The 25,381-nt window shown below is 47.1% G+C and overlaps 1 pseudogene; it reads right to left on the minus strand.

The window, feature by feature from the left end:
* Positions 1–17,094: 17,094 nt before the first annotated feature.
* On the minus strand, positions 17,095–17,233 carry LOC127197611 (thymosin beta-15A-like; annotated as a pseudogene).
* Between the last annotated feature and the right edge of the window lie 8,148 nt (positions 17,234–25,381).

Consider the following 25,381-nt stretch of genomic DNA (forward strand, 5'->3'; position numbering starts at 1 on the left):
GCTCTGAGAACTTCTCACAGCAGAGACCATGGAGCAACTGGAGTCCTGCATCTTTGAAGTCTCAGTCTGGCCTGCGGGGATGTTTCCCTGGCAGCTGCAGCTGCGATGCAGACTCTTCGAGCACCTCAGTCCTGGGCCATTGTTACAGCTCTGGGAGAGACAGTACATTTTCCATTCCTCAGGACTGGGTGGTGAGAAAACTGTCTCCGAATGATGACGGTAAATAATCATGCTTTAAAACACGGCTCTATCCAAGTGTGGCGGCACATACCTTTCACTCCAGCTCTTGGGAGACAGAGGCAGGTGGATCTCTTGAGTTCAAGGCCAGCCAGGTCTGTGTAGCAAATTCCAGGGCACCCAGATCTCTATAGGAAGAGAGCCTGTCTCAAAAAGTAATAATAAAATACAATATTTCCTGGGTAGTGGTGGTGGCACACACATTTAATATCAGCACTCAGGAGGCAGAGGCAGGTGGATCTCTGAGTCCAAGGCCATCCTGGTCTACAAAGCGAGTTCCAGGACAGCCAGGGCTACACAGAGAAACTCTGTCTCATCACCACTGGTCAAATGCTTCACATCTGCTTTTTAGTATATATGAAATCAAAACAAAACAAAACAAAAGCTCCACACGTCTGAATAGAGGAGGTATTTGTTTCCTTCTTGGCTTTTTATTTTCTGGTTTTTAGGTTAGCACACAAGGCGCTGAGTTTCGTCACAGTAACTTCATAGTAACCTTCATACTTGTTTCCCTCTCCAATCCCACTTCCAAGGTTTTTTTTTTTTTTTTATGTTTATTTTTTTGTTTGGGTGTTTTCCTCCATTTATGTATGTTTACCTCATATGTGCGGTGCCCTTGAAGCCAGAGGCGGGGGTTGGATTCCTGGGAACTGGAGTTAACAGATGTTGGCTGCAGGTTGTGAGTCACCGTGTGCTTGCTGGGAACGGAGCCGAGGTCCTCTGCAAGAGGAGCCAGTGCTCTAACCACCGAGCTATCTCCTACGTCTGTCTGAAGTGTGTGTCTTTCTCACCTTCTTAAAGAATGCCTGTATTTTGTATACACAGAACCTGAATGCAAATTCTAAGCCTTATTTGCAACCACAACCATGTGGTGTCCAACAACCTGAAGTAAATGCCACTCAAGCCCGATCTTCATACGTGTTCTCCTGAAACGGCACCCCTTCCCCCACCCCCCCCCCCCCCCTTTTTTTTAAACAGCAAAATAGATCCTGGTCAGGATGTAGCTCAATGGGGGGGCGCTTTCCTAGAGGCCTTTGGTTCAAACCCAGCACCCCACAAAAGAGCTCCATTGCAGGAGCCCAGGAAACAGGCTTTAGAGGAGGGGCGCTTGTCAGGCTGAGATTTAGGTGGCTCCATGCGGAGCTGCTAGCGGTCGCGTGCGCTTAATAGGCTCTCAGAAGCCAAACCCATTTCTCTTTAAAATGTTAATGTGTGTTTGTGTTTTACCCAAATGTGTGTCTGTGTGCCACTCGTGCCCACAGAGGGAAGAAGGGACATCAGATCCCCAGGAGCTGGAGTTAGACTGCTGGGAGCCACCATGTGGGAGCTGGGAACCGAGCTCAAGTTCTCAGGAAGAACAGGCAGGGCCATACCACTGCGCCAGCTCTTGAGCCCTTCTGTTTTCTTATAATCTCATTTGTATCATGGTTGTTATTCAGCAGTATGTTTTAATATGACAAGGCTATAAAACCCCATCCCTCTGTGGGAACCCCCCTTCTCCACTTTATTTATTTTGAGACAGTTTTACTATGTAGTCCTGACTAGCAGCCTCTAATTCAGAGATCCACCTACCTCTGCTTCCCGAATGCTGGGATTAAAGATGTGTGCTTTAGTTTAGTCTATGACTACTTAAGTTTAATTTTTTGTGTGTGTATGCACACACACACACACACACATATGCACACATATATGTACGTATGCCCGGCAGATGCTGTTTGTGAAGCTTCTCCCAGCCCCCAAACCAAAGGGACCCATTGAAGATATGGGTACAGTGAGTTGATGGTCACTGAGGTAAAATTTCTTCAGATTGACATGTCCACAGGAGAAATTACCCATCATGGCACAGGATTTTTTTTTCAATAGGGTTGAAAATGGAAGGTGAAGGCACCTGGGAAGATGAAGCTGATGGCGCCAGCAGGGCCTGGGAGGAAGAGCTAATGGCAAATGTCTTTCATGAGTGCGACACGGAGCACACAGGTAAGTTTTGTGGGAGAACTCGCCAGGTCGCCTTCCAGAAGGGGACTTGAGTGTGTGTGTGTGTCTGTGTGTGTCTTCACATTTGGTGGCCACAACCTAATTTGAAAGTAAAACCGCTGGTTAGGTCATGCTGTCTCTTTATTTCAGGGTCCTAATTGGTCACAGCTCAGAACAGCTTATGCTTCCTAGGACTGGTCTCAAGAAGTAGACACTTCTAGCATATGAAGCCACACTCTGAATTTAGCTTAAAACCTTTTAATTTTAGCTCTTCACTTCTGCTTTTTTTTTTTTAAAAAGGGGGTGTGTGTAGTTCTTTATAAAATCCCCACAGGTTATTTTTAGCATGTAAATGCTTCATGTCATTGCAAGAATGTTGGCATCTTGGTTAAACAAAAAAAGATGCTTCCCAACTGTTCTCAATGATTTGTTATGTATCTTTCCATGGTTTCTTCTGTCGATATGGCTTTGGATTTAAAAAAAAAAAAAAACTGCTTGAATGCTTTTTTAAAATTTAAGAGGATCCATTTGGGGCACAGCCAGCAGAGGCGAGGGGCATGCTTTTCCCTGAGCTCCTTTATCAGGTGCACAGCCCCAAAGAGTCTGGCCGGCGTTAGGGACACCCCCAGCCAGCAACAGAGACAACCAGATGGCTTATGGCCTTGGTTAAAATACAATCAACAAAAGCCAGGGCACTATGGTGCCACCAGAGCTCGGCTGTCTACTACAAGCCCTGGGTATCCTAACACAGTCAACGCACAAGAAGATGCCCTGAATCCAACCTTATCAAGATGATGAAGACTTTAAAGAGAGCCAGGCACTGTGGCACACACCTCTAATCCCAGCACTCAGGGAGGCAGAGGCAGGTGGATTACTGTGAATTCTAGTCTGGTCTAGTTTACAAAGTGAGTCCAGGATAGCCAAAGCTACACAGAAAAACCCTGTCTTTAAAAACCAAAAAGAAAAGAAAAAAGGACCATTAAAGAGGAAATTAAAAAAAAAAAAATCCCTTAAAGAAATATAGGAAAGAGGACTGGAGAGATGGCTCAGTGGTTAAAAGTGCTGCCTGCTCTTCCAGAGGTCCTGAATTCAATCCCCAACAGCCACATGGTGACTCACAACCATCTATAGTGGGATATGATGCCCTTTTCTGCAGATAAAGCACTCATACCGACTCTCGGATTCCATCTTATACCTGTCAGAATGGCCAAGATCAAAAACTCAAGTGTCAGTTCATGCTGGCAAGAATGTGGAGAAAGGGGAACACTCCTCCATTGCTGGTGAGAGTGTAAACTGGTACAACCACTTTGGATCAATCTGGAAATTTCTCAGAAAATTGGAAATAGTTTTACCTCAAGACCCAGCCATACCACTCCTGTGTATATACCCATAAGATGCTCCACCATACAACAAGGACACTTGCTCAACTATGTGCATAGTAGCTTTATTCGTAATAGCCAGAAACTGGCTAGATGTCCCTCAACTGAAGAATGGATAAAGAAACTGTGGTACATTTATACAATGGAATACTACTTGGCTATTATTAAAAAAAAGGGGGGGCATCATGAAATTTTCAGGCAAATAGGTGGAACTAGAAAAGATCATCTTGAGTGAGATAACCCAGACCCACAAAGACAAATGTGGTATATACTCACTTGTAAGTAGATGTAAAGTACAGGATAACCATGCTACAACCCACAGACCCAAAGATGCCGAGTAACAAAGAGGGTCCAAGGGAGGATGCTTGGATCTCACCCAGAAGGGGAAATAAAATAGAGATCAGAGGTAGATGGAAGGGGAAGGATCTGTGTAGGAGAGGAGGTGTGGAGGGGAACAGGGGTGAGGAAAGCGGTTGAGGAGTCGGGAGAGAGAATGAGAATCAGTGTAAGGGGCATCTATGGGACAAGTCAGAGACCTGGGATGGGGAAGGCTCCCAGGAGTCTATGGAGGTGACCCTATCTGAGACTCCGAACAGCGAGAGATATGGAGCCTGAAGTGGCCACCTCGTGTAGCCAGGCAGAACTTCCAGTGGAAGGAGGGGACACCAGCCCACCCACAAAACCTTGAACCCAAAATTTGTCCTACCTAAAAGATGTGCAAGGGTAAAGCTGGAGCAGAGATGGAGGGAATGGCCAACCAGAGACCCACCCCACGGGAGAGAGCCAGCCCTGGCACTGTTAGTGATACTCTGCTATCCTCGCAGACAGGAACCTAGCATAACTACCTTCTAAGATGCTTCATCCAGCAGCTGGTGGAAACAGATGCAGAGACCCATAGCCAAACAATGGGCAGAGCTCAGGGAGTCTTGTGGAAGAGTGGGAGGAAGGATGGAAAGAGCCAGAGAGGTCAAGGATGCCACAAGATGATCTACAGAATCAGCTAACCTGGGCCCATAGGGGCTCACAGAGATTGAACCACCATCCAAAGACCATGCATGGGCTGGACCTAGGACCCCTACACATATGTAGGAGATGTGCAGCTTGGTCTTTATGTGGGTTCCTTAACAATTGGAGAGGGGACTGTCTCTGACTCTGATGCCTGCCTTTGGATCCCTTCCCCTTAGCTGGGCTGCTTTGTCTGGCTTCAGTGGGAAAGGATGTGCTTAGTCCTGCTGAGACTTGATGTCCCAGGATGGGATGGTACCTGGGGGGGGGGGGGCGGGGTACAGGGCTCCCTTTGAAGGGGAAGGAAAAGTATGGGGACAGGAGGTGCAGGAGGTGTGAGGGTGGGATTGGGAGGAGAGGACGGAGCTACAATAGGGATGTAAAGAGAATAAATAAACTAATGAAGAAAAAAACTTTGAGAGTTTATAAAATTTAAGATTTTTTGTTTGGTTTGGTTTTTCGAGACAGGCTTTCTCTGTGTAGCCTTGGCTGTCCTGGACTCGCTTTGTAGACTAGGCTGGCCTTGAACTCACAGCGATCTGCCTGCCTCTGCCTCCCTAGTGCTGGGATTAAAGGCGTGCGTCACCACCACTCGGCTCAAGAAATGTTTTAAGAAAACATGCAGAACTGAAGAGGGAGAACACAAAGAATACTAGCACGGCCGGGGAGGCACCTCGCCCCACGGAGCCTCGGTGCCCACACTCTAATTGGTCTTGTTAAACTGTTGTTACGTTTCCTTCTCAGTGTCATACGTGTGTCTGAGCATGTGCACATGGAAATCAGAGGACAATGGGCAGGAGTCTATGTGCTGCTTCTACCAAGAGGGCAGGACTGTGGCCAGAGCCCCGCCCTGTGCCAGCCTGGTGGGATAGCAAGGGTTAGATGGACTTTTTGTTTTGTTTTGTTTTTTTGAGACAGGGTCTCTCTGTTTACCCTTGGCTGTCCTGGACTCACTTTGTAGACCAGGCTGGCCTCGAACTCAGAGCAATCTGCCTGCCTCTGCCTCCCAAGTGCTGGGATTAAAGGCGTGCGTCACTATGCCTGGCTTAGATGGATTATTTTTATAAAGTACTAGCTCCTCGTTCATCAAAAGTGAACATTTCAGGTCAGTGAGATGGCTCAGGGGTAAAGGTGCCACCAAGCCTAACAGCGCGAGTTCATCCCCAGAACCCACATAGTTGAAGAAGAGAGCCAGTTCTTACAAGTTGTCCTTTGACCTCTACACATATGCTGTGATGTATGTGCACCTGCCACATGCGCACAAACATACACATGAAAAGTACATAAAATTGAATTTTAAAAAAGTCTAAACTCAGGATGTAGTTTTGTTGCCTAGGATACACAAAGCACCTAGGCTCATCCCTAGAGCCACCTAAGTCAGGTGTGGTTACACACACCTGTTACCCATCACTCAAGAGGTGCAGCCATAAGGACCAGAAATTTAAGGTCATCCTTGGTGACATACAAAGTTTGACAAAGGGTCACCTAACAATCTGCCTTGAAATAGCACGTTTCCTTCTTTCTCCTAAGGCTCAGTAGAAGTGGACACAATAATAGCTTACCTGAGACGAACTGCTGGCCAAGACGCAGAGGATGGCGGCCTCGAAGAGCTGAGGGCCTGGCTTGATCCTGAAAACACAAACCCACGCGTGGACCTGGGCACCTTCCAGGGCGTCATGAAGGAGTGGACAGCTCACTGCAGGAACAGGAGGTGAGCAGAGCTCTAGCAGAAACCCCAGGGCGCTGCCTGCATCACCCATCACTGTGGCCCAACCCTTTGTGCCATGGAGATGCTACAGTAGGATGCCTCCCCCCCACTGCGCGCGCGCACACACACACACACATACACACACACACACACAGAGAGAGAGAGAGAGAGAGAGAGAGAGAGAGAGAGAGAGAGAGAGAGAGAGAGAGAGAGAGAGAATATTTTTTAAAAAGAAAAAATGGAAGTAAAGTAATATAACATTCTGTCATTTGTCTTACAGATATTTAAATTTGTTAATTGCATTATTGGGGAGTGTGTGTGTATGCGTTAGAGGTCAGCGGGTAACTGAAGAAGCTTGTTCTTTCCTTCCACCATGTGGTCCTGGGACCTAACTCTGGTCCTCAGTCTTGCTGGCAAGTGCCTTCACCCACTGAGCCAGCTCACCGGCCCTTAATGACAGATTTAAGAGTGATTTCATCCAGTGTTGAAGGAGGGACAAATGCCCAGACTCATTGCTGGTAGAAAAGCTAGCTGGTCCAGCTTTTAAAAGCGCAATTTAAGAACACATTCCAAGGCTTTCAAAATGTGTAATGTCAGCCAAGTGGTGACGCACTGAAAGACCCCCGAAGGGAGACCCTCACTCAAGCCTCGGGATGGCGTGCACCCAAAGACACACAAATGACCGTCTTGCTGTAAACGCATGAGGTAGTTTATTGGTGGAGCTCCGGGTCGACACGTATCTCACGCAGGAGACAGAGGGGTCGACCCAGAAGCCCAGGGGTTTGGGGTTTATATGGCCAAAGGTTGGGGGGAGTGGGAAGTTTTGGCGCGGCCACACACGATTGGTTGTTTTAAACATTTGAACATCAGCAAATTGTGTAGGCAGATCTGGGGTAAGGTTGGACTTAGTCACACGGGAGCAGTCCTCAGTTTCTGTTTTCCTCGGAACCCGAGGGTAGATGTTTATCTGAGCTAACAACACATCTGGTTAAACTCAAACGTGGAACATTGTGTGCGGGCCTCAAAGGGGATTAAGCAAAACACCATAAGATTGGATGGGGGGTCTTGGCTCATTACTCACTCGATCATGTCCAGTGCCTGTTTCTCTCAGGAATTTGTCCTTGTGTACCCTCCCTATCTTTTATGGACAGCAGGTCCCTGGAACACTCAATAGGTCTTTGTTTCCTAGCATTGCATTCTTTGTGACTTATCATCTATCTGGGGCCTTGGGCTAGCGTACCTGCTGACCTGCATCTCAACTATTTGGGCTTATGAGTTAGAGAGCTAATTAAAAATTCTCTCTCTCAGCACACCTTTAATCCCAGCACTCGGGAGGCAGAGGCAGGTGGATCTCTGAGTTTGAGGCCAGCCTGGTCTACAGAGTGACTTCCAGGACAGCCAGGGATATTCAGAGAAACCCTGTCTCAAAAACAAAAACAAAACAAACAGAAAACGGGCAGTGCTATTAGAATATGGTGGCAGACTCCTGTAATCACAGCACTCAGAGGCAGGAGGACCACTCTAGTTTTGAGGCCAGTCTGGTCTAGGTAGCAATCTCCAGGCCAACCAGGGAAATAGAGTGGGAATCTGTCTCACGAAACAAACCAACCAAACAACAATGATAAAAACAATCTTTTTGGGCACGTAATATATATTGTGAAGGGAAACAACCAAGCACACTTCATACTTTTCTGCATTTATTTAGAGACTGTGTATGTGTGTGAGAGAGGAGTGAGAGGCAGAGGGGAGAGGGAAGGGGAGGGAAGAGAGAGAAAGAGAGAGGGAGAGCTTCCTTCACCACTCTCCACTTTATTGAGAGAGGGCCTTTCTCTGAACGTGGACCTCGATGATTCTGGGTTGTGTTCCTAGGCAGCGTGCCCTGGGCATCTTCCTGTCTTCCTCCTGACACAGGGACTGCAGGTGGCGGACTACCACATCCCCTGGCTTCAACCCGAATTCAGAGCCTTAGTGCTTTTTGCTAGGCACACACCCTATCCACTGAGCGTCTCCAGCCCACACACAGACGCTTCAAAACTCAAACGGGGATAAGCAGGGCCCGTTTGACAGACCGGCCTGGGCCTTGGTCTGATGAGAGTCTGGACTCACCGGCTTCGCCTCTCAGCGTCAGGGAAGAACCATGGAGTCAGTGGAGCGAATGGAGCGGCAGCTGGGAAGGCTCTGTGTTTGGACCACAGGACGGGCCAGGCTTCGAACTGCCGCAGGACTGTGGGGCCTGGAGGAAGTGAGTCTCCCCCCAAACCTCTCTCTTATGTCTTCCACTTAAAATGACCCCAGGCATCACAGATTCCCCGGTCTGGCTTTGAGGTCTGCCATGTAGACCCGTGTGAGCACGGCTCGCTAACGTCCTCGGCTGCGTCTGGAACGCCTCTGCTCCCTCTTGTCTTTTCTTCTTTATTTCGCAGCCCACAGTACCAGCCACATGACGTTTTTGTTCATGGAAGAACTGACACAGGTGGCCTTCGATGTTTGGTTATTCTCCACCATCTGCGTTTAGATTGGCAATCTAAAATAATTATTTATTTGCTCATAAAAATATCTCCATCATGGACTTCCAGGGTTAACAAGCTCTGTTTAAAATAAAGTTAAGACATTGATTGTAATTCTTTGGGAGACAGTATATGAGTCTTTATACATACATGAACATGTATATATGTGTGTCATGTTATAAATACAAATTCACATGGGCTAATTTTTGAGACGGGGCCTTATGTAACCCAGGCTGGCACAATCCTCGGTGTAGATACAGCTGAGGATGACTTTAGCCATCTGTCCTCCTGCCTTCACCTTCTGAGGGTTGGAAACACAGCGTGTGCCACCATGCCTGGCTGGGAGAGTCTTTGAGGCTATGGGAGTAAATATTTATCATGTATATGAGCTGCATTTATGGGATTGAGGAGGGAAGAGGATAAAAAGTCAAAGAACACTTGTCCCAGCTCAGGTTAACCTCTTGCCTGGCTTTACTTAGCAGGCTGTTCACGTGTCTTTCTCACTCCCAGGGAGATGTCTGACTTGATGGCATGTGTCACAGACCTGCGCTCCAACAAGCAGGACCTGGAAGAGGAGAACACTACATGTAAACTGGCATTAGAAGCCACGAGAGAAGCCAACAGGCAGTTAGCAGAGGACTGTACCAGCCTGAGCCTTCAGATGCAGAAGTAAGCCCGGGGCATCCTGGGATTTCAGTTTTGCTCTGTTTCATAAATCCTTTAGCAGTGTCTAATCTGCAGTGTGCGATGTCCGCCTTGTGACATCTCTAAGCCAGGCCGTTCACATGCTGCAGTGTGCGATGTCCGCCTTGTGGCATCTCTAAGCCAGGTTGCTCGTATGATGACAATTGCCACCATTATCTAACTCGATTCCATCACGCCAAGCCGAAACCCCGTGCCCTTCAGCAACGACCCCTGATTCTGCCCCCCCCCCACTTCTCTCTGGCCCTGCCAACCACTGGCATTCTGTATATTTTGTGGGATTATTACAGTGTGCGGTCTTTTGTACCTGGCTTCTACTGAGCATCATGTTTCAAAGGTTTGTCCGTATAGTAGCAGCTGTCACTACTCCAATCCTTTTCATGGCTGCGTATTATTCCACTGTGTGGCCAAGCACTTTTTCTTTGTCCGTTCTTCAAGTAACAGACTTGTGGGTTATTTATGCTTCTCGTTAAGTATGAAGAATAGTATAGTGAACATTTGTATAGTGGTTTTTATATGTACCTTTTTGTTTGTTTTTTTGAGACACAGTTTTTCTGTGTAGTTTTGGCTGTCCTAGAACTCACTCTGTAGACCATGCTGGCCTCCAACTCAGAGATCCACCTGCCTCTGCCTCCCAGAGTTCTGGGATTACAGGCGTGTGCTACCATGCCCAGCTTTATATGTACTTTTAAACTGAAAATTTTCAATATTTTTAGTTCTTCTGGGTATAGGTCTAGCAGTTGCAATTCTGTGTCAAAAAGTAACCTGTGCTTAGCAGGAAGCGAGCCACTTGACACTCCTACCAGGGATACCTGTGAGTCCTTTTCTAGTGGCGATGTTCTCTGTCTCAGCAGTGTTTATGACCAGTGTGTCTATGTTCTAAAAACACAGGCCAAAGCTCAGGTGAATTCTTGCTCTGTGCAAAGCCCCATGCGGGGACTGATGACAGCCGTACAGGTGACTGTGGCTTAAGACATGGCCTCTGGGTGCCTGTGTCCTAGATGACAAGCTGTAGTGTCAGTACTAAAGGACTGAAGACCAGCAGCCCCTCAGGCAGGGTGTCCTCACTGCCCAGACTGCCAGGGGCCACTCAGCCGTCCAGAAAGAGTAACAAGCCTCGGACTCAGTCTGCATCCCCAGAGTAGGAGTTGTGGCTGCAATCAGGCAAGTCCTAGCTTAGCTTAGAACAGAGTCTAGATATGGATTCTCATTTTTCATATTTAATATTATTTCTTCCTTTTTGTTTAACAGTAATATTGGGTGTGTATGTGTGTGTGAGTGTGTGTGTATGTATGTGTGTATGTGTGTGTGTGTGTGTGAGAGAGAGAGAGAGAGAGAGAGAGAGAGAGAGAGAGAGAGAGAGAGAGAGAGAGAGAGAGATGTGTGTGCCATATGCATTCGGTGCTTAAAGAGGCCAGAAGAGGTCATGATTTCCTCTAATATGGAGTCACAGATAGCTGTGAGCTGCCCACCTGGAGACTAAAAACTCCAGCCCTATTGAACAGCCTGGGCTCTTAGGGGCCCAGCCACCTCACCAGGCCTACAACCACCATTTAAAATGCTCAGTTGAACTGTCCTGTGCAGGGTTGGAGCTCAGCCAACACTTGTCTAATGGTCAGTCCAATTCCTTAGCAAGACAAAGAAAGTGGGCCAGCCGGACCCCCTGAGAATGTGACGTACAGGAGCATATGCGCACACACATCAGAGCACATGGCCCCAGCTTCCTCCGGTGGCTGAGACGCTTCTGGTGCTTAGATGGTCTCAAATACTGTAACAGACCTCTTCACCAGATGTGCCGCTCAGGAGTCCGTGCTTGCCCTCCAGCACTGGGTGGTACGCTCCGGGGACAGACACGTGTCTCTTCCACTGCAGCCAGCCCCTCATGTACCAGGAAAGTCGTTCTGACTAATTCACGTTATTGAGGAGCAGGAAAGGAATGTGTTACCCTTACAGGCAATGGTAGGCTTACAGGAAACCCAACTCTCACAGTTAAAAAAAGCATTTATCATTGTGTGTATGCACGTGCACATGTGTGTATACATGTGCGTGACGCGTGTGTGCGCAGGAATGTGCCAAGGTAATTGCCTTTACCTTCGGGGCCAACTCAATGACCTGAGATTATACTTTCTTAAAATTAAAAAAAAAATGTTTACTACATTTTATTATTCTTTGGAATTTCATAATTCACACAGTGTATTTTGATCATATTCCATGCTTTGTTCTCCTAAGTGGAGCCCCACAACTTTGTTCTCACCCCCACTCTCGGCTCCAGAGCCTGAGGTGTAGGGCTCTGGCCTGCTTTTCCTGCTTCCCTCCCTCACATGCTCCCTCCAGCTCCCTGAATCAGGCGGATGGTGGTCTGTTTACAACCTGGGGCAGGTGATTTAGGCCTTTTGTGGGTTTTGGCTTTCCTCTGCACCCCTAATGTGAAGTAGAGGTTTGCTCACTGTAGTCCCTGTCCCTACCCTTGCAGTGCCCGGCAAGCTGCCAGCAGGGGCCGCCAGTTAGAGGAAGAGCTGGAGGACCTAAGGCTTACCATGGCCGCTTCAGAGGAGCGGTGGACCATGACTGCGGCCCAGAACAAGCAGTTAGTAAGTCATCCATGGGGTGGTGTGGGGGGAGGCGGGAGGGGGGGGCCTCAAGATGAGCACAGGAGTCACGTGACTGAACTAGAACCTTAAAGGGCTGTGGCTGGGCTTAAAGACGGGGCACTTTCCTGGCATGCCGAACCCTGGACCCATTCTCAGCACCTTCCATGTTGGCACATGCACGCTTGTGTACACACATGTACACACACACACGTATATACACACACACACACACACACACAGCTAGATACTGACTTGTACCTGTAGTCCCAGCACTTAGGAGGGAGGACCTGGAGGGCCAGATGTTCAAGGTCACCCTCATCGATACAGTGTGTTCAGAGTTGTATATGCTGGTCTGTGGAAACCTAGCAATTCCTGGACTATTTCCCAAAGTCAGTAAGTGAACTCATAAATATGCCCAAAACTCAGTTGAATTCTAAAAAGGAATTTTTCAGTCTTCTAAGTACTCTTCAGGTCAGTAGGCAGCCTCTGAGGCAACAGGAAGTGAGCCCAGGGAGCAGTTTTAGAATAAAAACTCATTTAGCCTTTGCCCAGATGCCAGAGAGGTTCTCATTGTTTCCAGGATGTCCGCAGTCCTTGACCCGCAGCCTGGTGAGCAATTACACAGCTACACAGACCTTGAGCTCCAGCCTTGCAAACGATGGGGGAGGGGCTGGTGAGAGTCATGCAGACTTGTTTGTCACTCTCTGTAAGTCATGGACACCCTCACTTTCCAGGGTCAGTCATTTGTGACTGTCTTGCACCAGCAGTTCCTGGGTTTAGCAGCTGCCACTTAGCTGATGTGGAGATCACATGGTGCCAGGTCCCCTTTGTGAAAGTGTTCAGGAGGAGACCCGAGGCCTCTGAGCAGGGCCTAATTGTCCATGTGCTAGGAGGGGTAATCCTGGCGAGCTGAAAATTCAGCAGAAACACTGGGGGGAAACAGAGAGGCTCCACTAGCTTGTGAGTGGTTCTAGCTAATGCTTGTGGAGGGCCAGGCCCAACGACTCTGTAAGTTTATACAGATCCTTAGCTGTAACCCTGAAATCTTGCACACACTTTCATCTGCAGGTGGCTTTTGGGCCCCTACCCCAAGATGTCTTCTGACCAAGTCTCCTGGTAGCTAACACCCCAAGCCATCTTTTAAAAGGCAGTTAGACAAGCATTTACTACATGTAGTAACAGGAAAAGGACACAGGCAAGTAGCCTTAATGAGAGGCTTTTTTTTTTTTTTTTTTTTTTTTTTTTTTTTTTTTGAGCCAGGGTTTCTCTGTGTAGCCTTGACTGTCCTGGACTCACTTTGTAGACCAGGCAGCCCTTAAACTCACAGAGATCTGCCTGCCTCTGCCTCCTGAGTGCTGGGACTATGGACATGTACCATTGTGCCCCGCATGAGCGGCTTTTAAAGGTACCCTTTCAGCAACTTTAAATCCTGACGACATCAGACGTCTTCTGTTTCTTTCTAAAGTTTCTAAAGTTTCTACAGGGTCTAGCTAAAACATGTCAGTAGGCTGACTTCAAGTTCTGTTTGAGTAAGGATTGAGATACAGGAGACCTTTAAATTAATTCCTATCTGTGCAACAGTATTTTCTGGGTAAGCTCACTAGTAACAGCTTGTTACTTTACTTTTCCCCTTCATGGAGAGATGACAGGAGTGGTCCTGGGGAGTCAGTGCCTCTGGGTACACCCCGGCTCAGGAAACCTCTCCAGCCTTCTTAGATGAAATGCAAGTAGCAGCACTACACTCCACCCCCACCCCCTCCCCCAGGCCCCCTCCCCCACCCCCACGCCCCTGCCACCGCCAGGACAAAAGGCTTAACATGTGCACAGGGTCAGTGTCCATTCGTCTCCTCTGATGTTCAGAACCATTAACTGTCCCCACAGAAGTCCAGCGCGCTAGACATGGGATTCTAATCCTCTTGTGTGCTATGCTGTTCTATAATTTCAAGAGAAATTTTAATATCTTTACTTCATTAGTCATCACAGACATTCTGTGAGATAGAACTAGAAGTTACTATAGCTGCCTTTACATGTATTTTACATTTTAGAATAGTAAATCTGGATGTCAAATTCAAAGCAAGTGTGGGCTATAGAGCAAGACCTTGGATGTGTGGATGGGTGGAGATGGGAGGGTTGGTGGGTGAGTGGGTGGATGGTTCAATGGGCGGACGGGTGGGTGGGTGGGTAGATGGGTAGGTGGATGGATGGTTTGGTGGGTGGGTGGTTGGATGGATGGATAGGAAATACTTCTGGAGTTTCTCAGTTGTGACAAGGGATTGCCAGTAAAGGAAAAGATCATCAACACAGAAGCCTTAGAGGTAACCCTTATACTTTTCCATAAAATTCCTAATTTTAACATTTTTTTTTTCCAGAAGTCAGAAATCAAGGCTCTGATTCTTAAGATTCGGGCTCTCCAGGAAGAGGTATGTCAAAATCATTAAACACTGGTAGAGACAAGTGGGGCACATCTGGCCATGGGTTCTGAGTGAAGGGCATGCTTCTGTGGGGGGTGCCACCTCAAATTCTAGGTGATGAAGAACAGACAGGGTCTGCCCATATGAACAGAAATACCTTATTGCTTCAAGCACTCGTGACAAAAATGAGCTTTTAGTCAGTTCTTTCCTTCAACTATGTGGACTGCAGGAATGAAGCTGGCGTCAGGGTTACTTCTGATTTGGGGTTTGTTTTATTTGTTTTTTTGGGGGTGTGTGAGGAGTTAATCTAAAAACTGCCCTTTTCTTTACACTAGAACTTTAAGAGCATCATGGATATAGACTCTCTGGAAAAGAAGATTAAGGGATTCTCTGAAACCGAGCAAGAGTACCAAGTATGCACTGCCTAAATGCCCTCAAATCTTTTCTTTGGTCAAATCAATATTATTCCAGAGTGTGTGCAACTTATAAATGCACAGCCCATGGCTCTCACTTCTGAGATACAGATGCCTCAAGATGTCTGAATCACAGATGAAGGGGGAGTCTCTCTTTGTCCATATTCTGGGACCACATTCTTAGGAAAACGTACTTCAGTTGCCATGAAAACACTTGACAGATGCTGGTTGGCATCACTATATTCCCACAGCTGGGCGCCATCACCAGGGCTGAACTTTAATTCTCTTTCCAGAAGAGAACCCTCTTATTGCTACTACAGTTCCAAGTGACCACTAGTCAATTTGCTGTCTTTCTAGACTTCTCGACTCTGGACTCTTGACAGATGTCACTGTTACAGCATGGTCTGGTGCTTTGTATTTGGTTGTTTTGTTCCCTGACAGTGTTTTATGAGCAGACACTCGCTTACCCCAAGTATTGCTATGTAATCGTGCCTCCATGATTGGCTCCCTGATTGGCTGAATAAAAGGCATGGCAGAAGCAAGGGGCAGAGCTAAGGTTCAGGAGGCAGAGCTAAGATTCAGTGGTGGAGCTAAGATTCAGGGGTTTGGAAGACAGAGAGATCATGGGAGGAGACTGGTGCCAGAGGGGAGAGAGGGAGCAGCGTCACCATGGGATGGGTGAAGAATCACGTGGGTCGGGAGGGGAGGAGGAATTTGGAGGATCCTCCTGGAGAGAAGCGGCCCGAATGGAAAGCACAAGCAAGTATTTGTGGAATTGTGGATGGGAAGTAGGCCAGCTAGGAATTATTAGAGTGATTGGCATGGAATTGGGGCTGAGACATAAGAGTAATTTAGGAGGTCAGTATCTGTCCGGCCCCAGGTAAACTAAGGCTTATCTAAAAATCTATCAGTATCTGTGTGTACCCATGTTCATGTGGCTGAAAGCATTTGTGTACATGTGTTCATGTGGCTGAAAGCATTTGTGTACATGTGTTCATGTGGCTGGAAGCATTTGTGTACATGTGTTCATGTGGCTGGAAGCATTTGTGTACATGTGTTCATGTGGCTGGAAGCATTGTGTACATGTGTTCATGTGGCTGGAAGCATTTGTGTACATGTGTTCATGTGGCTGGAAGCATTTGTGTACATGTGTTCATGTGGCTGGAAGCATTTGTGTACATGTGTTCATGTGGCTGGAAGCATTTGTGTACATGTGTTCATGTGGCTGAAAGCATTTGTGTACATGTGTTCGTGAGGATGTATTTCCACTTTTCTTGCTTTTAACGTAGGAGCAGAGTCACTGTTTCATGTGGCAACTCTGAGTTTGGCATTCTGCGGGTCACCTGTATTCCAAAGCAGCTACGCTACCGGCTGTCTGCCTTTCAGGAGAGGCTGGATTTCCCTCTGTCGTTGCCATTATTTGTAATTTAACTTTTTGGTGATAGTGGCACTTTCTTTTTCTTTTTTTCTTTCTCTTTTTTAAAAAAGACAATAGTAGTACTTCTCTTTAATATTTAATTTTCTGAAGCCAGAACTCTTACTTTGTGACTGAGCACTAAAGTTCTCAAGATGAGACAAGCACTTAAGCCGTCGCTGTCTTGGGTTGAGGTTGTGCTCCTTCGTGGAAGCCATGTATGAGTCAGTGCCAGGCATTTTTCAGTGTTTCGTCTCTCTGCCTTAGTGCTCCACTGTACTGGGCATTGCTCTGACAGGGTAGCAGTGACTGCCATTGGTGGACTTCTGCAAGTAGCAGACTGTAGCACCTTACTGCATTGTCATCTTGTTTCTGCCACTGATGCCAAAGAGCTGTTTTTTATTTTAAATGATGCATCCATGTGTGTGGTCGGGGGCGGTGCACGGGAGGTGGTGCTCACCAAGGCCAGAAGAGGGCATCTTTGCAGAGTGAAGAGCCTGTGGAGAGGCTTGCCTCTCAGTGAAATTCTCTTTTTTGTTGTTGTTGTTGTTTGTTTGTTTTCAAGACAGCGGTTCTCTGTAGCCATTGGCTGTCCTAGACTCACTTTGTAGACCAGGCTGGCCTTGAACTCACAGTGATCCACCTGCCTCTGCCTCCCGAGTGCTGGGATTAAAGGCACGCGCTACCACACCCGGTTTAGAGGAATACTCTTTTTTTTACATTGTCGAAGTTTGTTCCTTGCAAGAGATCATTTTAGGTTCTCTTAGCGAACCCCCTCTCTTGCTGGATGGTTTCCTTCAACAGAAGAGTATTGTTTTTCTTCTGTTTGAGTTTTCTTCAGTTTTGATCAGTCAAATCTTTCCACTTCCGACAAGTCGGGCCGGTCACTCATCTTGACTGCTCGCAGCAAGGCTCCTGGCTGATCAACACTTGTGGCTCCTGCTAGCTGGGTTACCAGACTAGAGGAATACTGTTAAGGACACTGCTTTATTCGTTTACCTTTTTGAAAGACGCGTCTTAGTGGCTCCACCCAATTGTCTTTCCAGGTGCAGTTGTACACATATGAGAACATGCTGCTTACTAAAGATGCAAGCTTGCAAAAGGTAGGTCCACTCTCCAAGGCTGGGCATCCTCCAGGATTGGCTGGCTCTGTCCAAGCCCTGAAGGAAATTCAGTATGTATACCTTGATGCCATTAGATGGCATAAAACGATCCTTTATGCACTGGGGGTGGGGGTGGGGTTCTGAGCATAGAATACAGGTTGTCTTGTATTTGGAGTAAATCTGACTAAACCATGTAGCTACTGCTGATGCTATTTTGGTTACAGCAGTGCAAACCAAGGCTCAGCCCTTCATCCTAGGGAAGATGACAATTATGTCCTCGATGATGTGATACCCTGTTTGGCTAATTGATAGATATAAAGATAGACACTTACCCTCGCATCCTGTGACCATAGCCGACTTGGTAACAAATGGCACTGGCTTTGGAAATGATGTTTACAGTGGCTTCCGGAGTCCCAGGGAGAACGCAGTGTAAGTGAATTGTACTCCCAGAGTCGAAGAGAGAGGGAAGGGGGAGAAATATCCTTCGCTGTCTCCTCACACCGGAAAGCTTCAAAGGCAGTGCTGACTCATGACTGGGGTGCTGAGCGCTGACTAGCTCCGTCTCTGCACTGGGAGTGCCCCCAGCTCTGTGGGACAGCAACCGTGGTCCCCACAGCTCCCCCAGCCTCTGGCATCTCCATTCTGTGCCCCAATTCTGCTCCTATTAGATAATAATCTGCCATCTGCCATCTGCCATCTGCTGTCTGCCATCTGCCATGCCCTGTGTCAGTTGTTGGATAAAACTATGACCAGCCACTCACTGCCCAAACCTTCGGGTCTGGTACCAAATAGTGACTTTCTTTTTCTTTCTTTCTTTCTTTCTTTCTTTCTTTCTTTCTTTCTTTCAGTAGAAAAGTGTATTGGATCCCCCTGGTGCAAGTGATCTTAGCCACAGAGTCATCTCCTCTCCATCCCCACGCTCAGGGATTTTAATTAGAAGCATTGTTTAAACTCGACAAAGTTGGAGATCTTTCTAACTCATTGGTCACTTGAAAGTAAAGACTTATCCATTGGGTGCAGTGGCACACGCCTTTAATCCCACCACTCCAGAGGAGAGGCATTCAGATCTCAGTGAGTTGGCTGTCAGCCTGTTCCACCTCATGAGCTCTAGTTTAACAGGACCCCAGACCTTAGTAGGTTCAGAGATCTTAGCACAACTGACTCCATGATGGAGGGACTGTTCAGGCTGCAGGTAGCATGGCCTGCCAAAACTGAAACAAAGGCCTAATCCATCAAAGTCCATATGGTTCTGGAAAGTCTCAAAATGTATCAACCTTTCTTTGTAGCTTCTGTAGTTCCACTTCTGGCTAACTGTTCTTCTTAACTGAAGTATGTCAACCCATATTTTTGTGTGTAAAAACTCACTCTGAGAAAGGCTCAGTACTACTCTGGGATCCCAAACACACAGTGTAGTCTCTGGCAGGCTTCCTATTGGCTTAAACCCATGTCCGGCAGTCTTCCCTGGTGAATTCCCACAGCACCAGTGCAGCCAAAGCTACACGGTGAGACCCTATCTCAAAAACAAACAACAAACAAGAAATAAAAGACTATACAGATCATAATAATTATAATTTGTGTTTGGACAACCGGTTTTAGGATTTGATCCCAATGGATCAGACAAATACAGACCATCAGAACCACAGGCACAGATGCTTTGTATAGCTTCTGTTTGCTTACTTACGTGACACAAGGTTTCTTTATATAACCATGGCTGGCCTGGAGCTCATGCGTAGACCAGGCTGTCCCATAACTCACAGAATTCACCTGCTTCTACCTTCTAAGTGCTGAGATTAAAGGTGTGTGCCATCATGCCCAAGTTCCACCTGTGTTTTTCATTACAACGGACATGTTCAGCTGCCAAATAGTGACTGGTAAAAAGATCCCCTAGGGAGACATGTGCAGTCCTACGGTGGTTCATCCTTATGCTGTAGTAAGTATGATTTGCTGGGCTCATGGCTTTTTTGCTGCTGATCCACTCTTCCTTCCAGAAGGATTTGTGCATAGAAGAACTTGAGTCAACCATCATGGAATACCAAAGCGCTATGGAGGTATGTTAAAACTGCACAGCTCACAGCGTAGGCTTGCTATCTGAGCTTTCCTCTAGTCTGATCTATACAGACTCATGTGTGCGTGTGGTTCCAGACTTTACGAGGAGATAAGAACAGCTTGGTCCAGGAGCTACAGCACCTGCAGCACAAGCTCCTTGTGTGAGTAGAGAGATACCCTCCGTGTTTGCTCTGGGACTCCACTCTAGATGGCTGGTCCGCTGAGCTGTGTGCAGGGCTTCGTGTGCCCTCATCCTCGTCACTGCCCTGCATGTGGTAATGTTTGTGCCTCTCTTCACCGGGACTTGGCAAGAGTTTTCTATGTCCCCTTCTGCCTCAGTTGGGTGGGGCCAATACAACAAAACCCCACAGCACCTGGAAGTCTGAGGTCAGAGTGCCCTCAGGGCTGGGCTAGAGTGATGTGGAGGACACCGAGGAGCTAAATGGCCCAGAGTCCTTCACCCTCACGACCTCTGAAGTCTCTACCTCCACACACCCTGGGTGTGAGCATGGTACTCTGCAGCAGAATTTTCACAGAGCTATTGTGTCTGACATGAAGTTTGGGGTGATGGCACCTAGGCTCTGGAGAAGCCTTTTGTAAATAGTCAGTGACTGTTATCTGAGGTTTATGGGGTTGCTCTTTCTGAAGGATTCTCAGAGCCTTTGCATAATTTAGCCCTGAGACATACCTGGCAACCCAGGAAGGGTTTTGTATGGCTAAGAATTGATTAGGTGATGGTTCCTTTAAACAGCTCCTAGCTCAGAAAAGAAGTTTTGATTTGTGGGATTTGACTTGTGTCTTGGCAAAGAGCTTCTGAGAAGCTCCTTCCTGTTCAGTCCTCCAGAGGCTGATCCACCCTGCTGCGGAGAAGGCGGAAGTCATCCCGCAGTGTCTCTCTCTTCATCCTGGGCAACACAGAAGCACAGCTGCTCTTTCTCGGCTACGTGATCTCCTTAGTGTGTGTGTGTGTGTGTGTGTGAGACAGAGAGAGACAGAGACAGAGAGGGAGAAAATGGGTGATTTACCAGTTCAGGACCCAGGTGGGCTAGTGACGCTCTGCCATGCACACACCTGCAGCACTCCTGTGGCACTGGGAACACCACACTTCTCAGCAAGGAAAGACAGAGGCTCCGCTGCCATGCCCTGCCTGGTTGTTATGTCAAGGCTGCACACTGGGACCCCATAGCTCCTGAACTGGGGAGAATAAAATGGAAATCTAGACTTTTGGTAGAATTTTTATTTAGAAGAAATATTCTTAGGTTTTGGGGGTTTGTTGTTGTTGTTGTTGTTTTGTTTTTAACTGTTTCCACTTGTCATTTCTTTCCTTTCTTCTCTTCATCTTTTTTTTTTTTTTTAAGTGTGATGTCGATTGAGGGCACCTAGAGTCACTAGTCTGTAGCTCGTGCAGAATAGAGATCCTTTCACGTCTCTGTATCATGTGTGACATTTTTGTTACTGGAAGAAGGACTTATTTGTCCCATAATTTTAAAAGTTTCTGTTGATTCCAGACCAGTGGATAGCAGAATGTCGTGGTGGTGGGACTGTGTGGTTGACATCGTGGCTCAGGTTACTCTCCTCACGGTGGAAGCAAAGGGGTGGGGAGGGGTGGGGAGGAAGAAAAGGAGGAAGTAGACGAGCGAAGAGGGAGGGAGGATGGAGGCTTAGGGAAAATGGAAGACTGTGACTAGAATAGAAATGTGATCTTTGAAGGTGCGTCTGCACCGAGCTGCTTCTCAAGGTTGGCCCTAGAGGTTTTGTCATTTCCCCAGGTAGCTCCAGCATCTAGGGGCAAAGCCTTTAGCACACGAGCTGTGACAACACTCACCAATGGTTTGCTGAAAGATGACCCATAGTCCAGTGACCTCAGCCACGTTGGCGTTACATCTAACAAGGCCTGACAATCGTGTTTGTTTCTTTCAAGGGATGGGACCCAGGTGCATGACAAGGGCATGGCCTCTGAGGGGCAGAATTCTCTACACTATGAGCTCACTCTCGCCTGGACTGCAGAGGTAAGGATAATATCTGGAGGGAAAGTCCTCCATAAGCCACCGGTATTAGGGTCCTGAATGCACTGAGGACAATAGTATGCAAGCAGCAAACAGCATTTATTCTGCAGAAATCCAGCATGCTGGGGTCACCACTTAGATAAAATGGCAAAAACCCTGAGGTGAGCTCCGAGGCTCTTTTGAAAGACATTCTGGGGAATTCCAAGGCAGGGGAGGGGGTTAGGTGATCATTAATATGATTGGAGCATTCAAACTGAAAAAAATGTGGGTAAACTTAGGGTCATGAGTTAATCATAAGATTTCCAGACCAGCAGTAAATCATCCTTAAGCAATTAGACCAACAGTAAACCAACTTTAAGCAATCTTATCTTCCTCTGGTCAGATTGCTAGGCCGTCTCTGATTGGCTGCCCATTTTCTGCAGTACTTCCAATGACTGCTGAGCTTATTTCTAGGAATGGAGGCTTAGGCCTGTTCTGAACTAACAAGAAACTGAAGCCTGTCATGGAGTCACCTAGGCTTACTGAGCCAGGCCTCCTCATTCATCCCCTGTCTCATGTGCCTAAAGCAAATCTTTGATTTTATGACTTCTCTCCAGTATATGAGGGGTTCCTTTATGCCTTCAAAGTTTGACAGCATTGATGCCGTCTTGGACAAACATGAAATCATGTAAGGGGCACAAAGCATGACTGGGAGAAACAGAACCATGGTCCTATTTTCTTGTATGCTAATAGGTAGCCATTTGTCCCTTGTGTCAGAGAGTGGCCTTGACTTAGCATCTCAGCCTATTAAGCGGGACAATGGGTGACATTATTCTCTTCTGTAATTGCTTTCTGCTGATATCAGGGGTGCTGTTATGGGCCCTAGAAGGCTAAAAAGCTGGTCAAACGCTAGGCAGTGGGGGTGCTAGACTCAGGTCTATCCCTGGAAGCCCCATGAGAGTCAGAGTCCAGAGTCGATGCAAAAGCAAAGGAATTTCATTGAGCCGACGCGCTGGGGTCCGCCAAGTTCAGAAGAGTTGAGGGACCCCGAGTAGCCAAAGCATTAGGTTTAAATACCCTTTACAGAAGCGTAATTCAGCAACAGCAATTAGTACAAACCTAACTGGCTAACAAAATTAGCCTCTAAGGGGATGGGGTAGATTGAATGGAGTGCAGGAAGGAGTGAGTGAGCAGCCTGGAGAAGAGAGGGGCAGCCGGAGGCCATTGGTCTTGGCATATGTCAGGGTAACATAGGGGTGGGCATGAAGGTGTGGTTATCATAGGAAGTATCTTGAGCTAGTATGTTCCGAGTGGGGTGGGGTAGAAGCAATGGGGTGCAGCAGTGGAAATTTTTCTTAACTTAACCTATTTGGCTACTTTAAGCAGCAAACATATAAGTAATATGGCTCAGCTATAGCTAACTTAAGCTAACTTGGATTCTTCAGGGGCACTTATCAGAAGTGTCTGTTTAGCAGATCCATTTGAGGAGACAGTCATATCTGTGGGACTGGTCTACATCAGCTTTCGGCAGGCCCAGATCTCAGCAGCTTGTAATCTATAGTTGATCCCTGCATGGAATCTGTTAGCCAGGTGAAGATCTGCTAAGACAAATATAGACAGAAGTTAAAATTATGTGTATACGACAGCTGGAATAGGTTCATTTGTGCCTTTGAGATCTATTAAAAGCATGAACATTCTTCTTTCAGTCCAGAAGGCTTGATACACTGATTGGACAGACTCATTGTTAGGATGATGAGAAGCACCCTTAAGTCTATATTCAGAAGACAATCAAAAGGGAAATTAAAATCTCGAGCTTCTGACTGATTGATAAGCAGTCAGTGCTCCGTCAGATTATCAGAAAAAAATTTATCTCACTTTTATATGTCTTAAATCTACAACTTGCATTTATGTACCTTAAAACTTCTTTTACGATCCCCCAACCTTCATAACTTGCATTTGCCAACCTTTAAACACTTTCTTAGACCCTCAAACACTTTAGATCCTCATAACTTTAACTTTCACATCCTTATACCTTACATAAACTTTACACTCCATTTTCCCCTATCCAGTTAATTCACCAGGAGACACAAGCAGTGGCTTACTGGGAGCAGTCAGCCAAATGAAGGATTAGTAAAAAGTTATACTGAAATCAGTTTACCCCGTCTCCCCTGCCACCCCAGGTCCAAAGCAATTTTTCCAGGAAATCCTACCTAGCCTCTAGCCACCTGGCTGCAGGGAAGCCCCCAAGTCAACTGAAGGCAACTGCAGGTAGCAGTGACTTAGAGGTTTGCAGAAGCGGAGAGTGCAGGTTAAAAGTAAAGTTTGACTCTGTCTTGAAAAACTAGGAAAAAAAAAAAAAAAGAAAGAAAGAAAGAGAAAGAAAGAAAGCAAAGTTTGGCACATTCCATAAATCAAAAGACTATTCCAGGAAACAACAAATACCACACCCAGACAGACAGACACAGAAGCACAGACATCTGTTCTGGGAAAATGAAGCAGTAACCGAAGGCTAGGTTGACTGGAGAGTCCTCTTGACTACAGCAGAATGGAAGCCACATGAGAACTATCTTCTTCTCCCAGAGATAGTGCAGAACATCTCCTGATGCCTCAGGGAGAGGGGTGGGGAGAGGGTGGGGGTGTCGAAACAACATGTCTGCCTAGCCCCCAGGGGCCAAGTCAAAACCAGGTACAGACTAGGCAAACCAGAATTCAAATGGATACTCCCAGACTCGAACTTACCACTCACTGATCGGTAGGAAAGGTGAAGGTCCCCTTTAAATGCTCTACTATTTGAGTAGGCAGCTTCAGCACGTTCTGGCCAGATGTACCACATGTCAGGGTCCTGAATGCACTGAAGAAAAGACCCCAGACGCAAACAGTATGCAAGCAACAAAGTGTTTATTCGGCAGAAATCAAGCATGCTTGCATACTGCTTGCGTCTGGGCTCTTTTCTTCAGCGCATTCACAACCTTAACACCAACAGCACCCCCTGCCCATGTAGACACGGCTTAACCGGTACAGAAGAAGGGAAACTCCTACAATATAACTCCCATGTAGACACGGCCTATGTTAGACCTGAACTTGCAGAAAGCTACCCACGACATTCAGAAGATATTTCTTGATAGTTTTTTAGAATTCAAGTTTAAATTCTCATAGCCAGGGTAGAGCCTCATTTCTAAATTATGCCTAAAGCTACATCAAGTCTGAGGCCCCTGTGTCTGGAAGTCTTATCTGTGAATGGGGGCTTTGGAGGTGCTCGGCTGGTGACAGTCAGACAGAAGCCGTCACCCAGGGGCTGGGCTGTGACGTTGTTCAGGCAGAAGCCGTCACCCAGGGGCTGGGCTTCAGTTGTTTTCATTGTTCTGTTGTTTGTTTTGAGATAGGTTTCATGTGGTTTACGTTAGACTCAAACTTATGTCACCAAAGGTGCTCTTGAACTCCCGACCTTTGGCTTCCTCCTGCAGAGGGCTGAGGTTAGAGGTGCACACTACTGCACCTACCTTGGTAGTCAAACCCAGGCCTTTGTGCATGTGGGAGAAGCCCTCTGGCAACTGAGCTACAGCCCCAGCCACCCAGCATTTTCCGTAGCTCCCAAAGTCAATGCATTTACCTGAAGACAGGGTCAACAGAGACAACGTGCGCTGTTCTTGTTTCTAGTGATGCTGATCATCAGCACCTGAGGAAGAGTAGATCTGAAAATGGCTAGATGAGTTAATGACTTTGGTAGAATCCGTGGTTTGTCTGAATTTGCTTTGCCAGTCTTTACAACGGGGGAAGAAACAGGAGGCTCCTTAGGGATGAACGAACGTACTGCGACCCTACACTTCTAGTCCTTGTTTTTCACCCTGTTCACAGTGTTAGGGGACATTTCGTTTAGTGCACTGACCTCTGTGATGGTGTCTGTGG

Source organism: Acomys russatus, chromosome 13, assembly GCF_903995435.1.
Source record: "Acomys russatus chromosome 13, mAcoRus1.1, whole genome shotgun sequence".
NCBI classification, from domain to species: domain Eukaryota; kingdom Metazoa; phylum Chordata; class Mammalia; order Rodentia; family Muridae; genus Acomys; species Acomys russatus.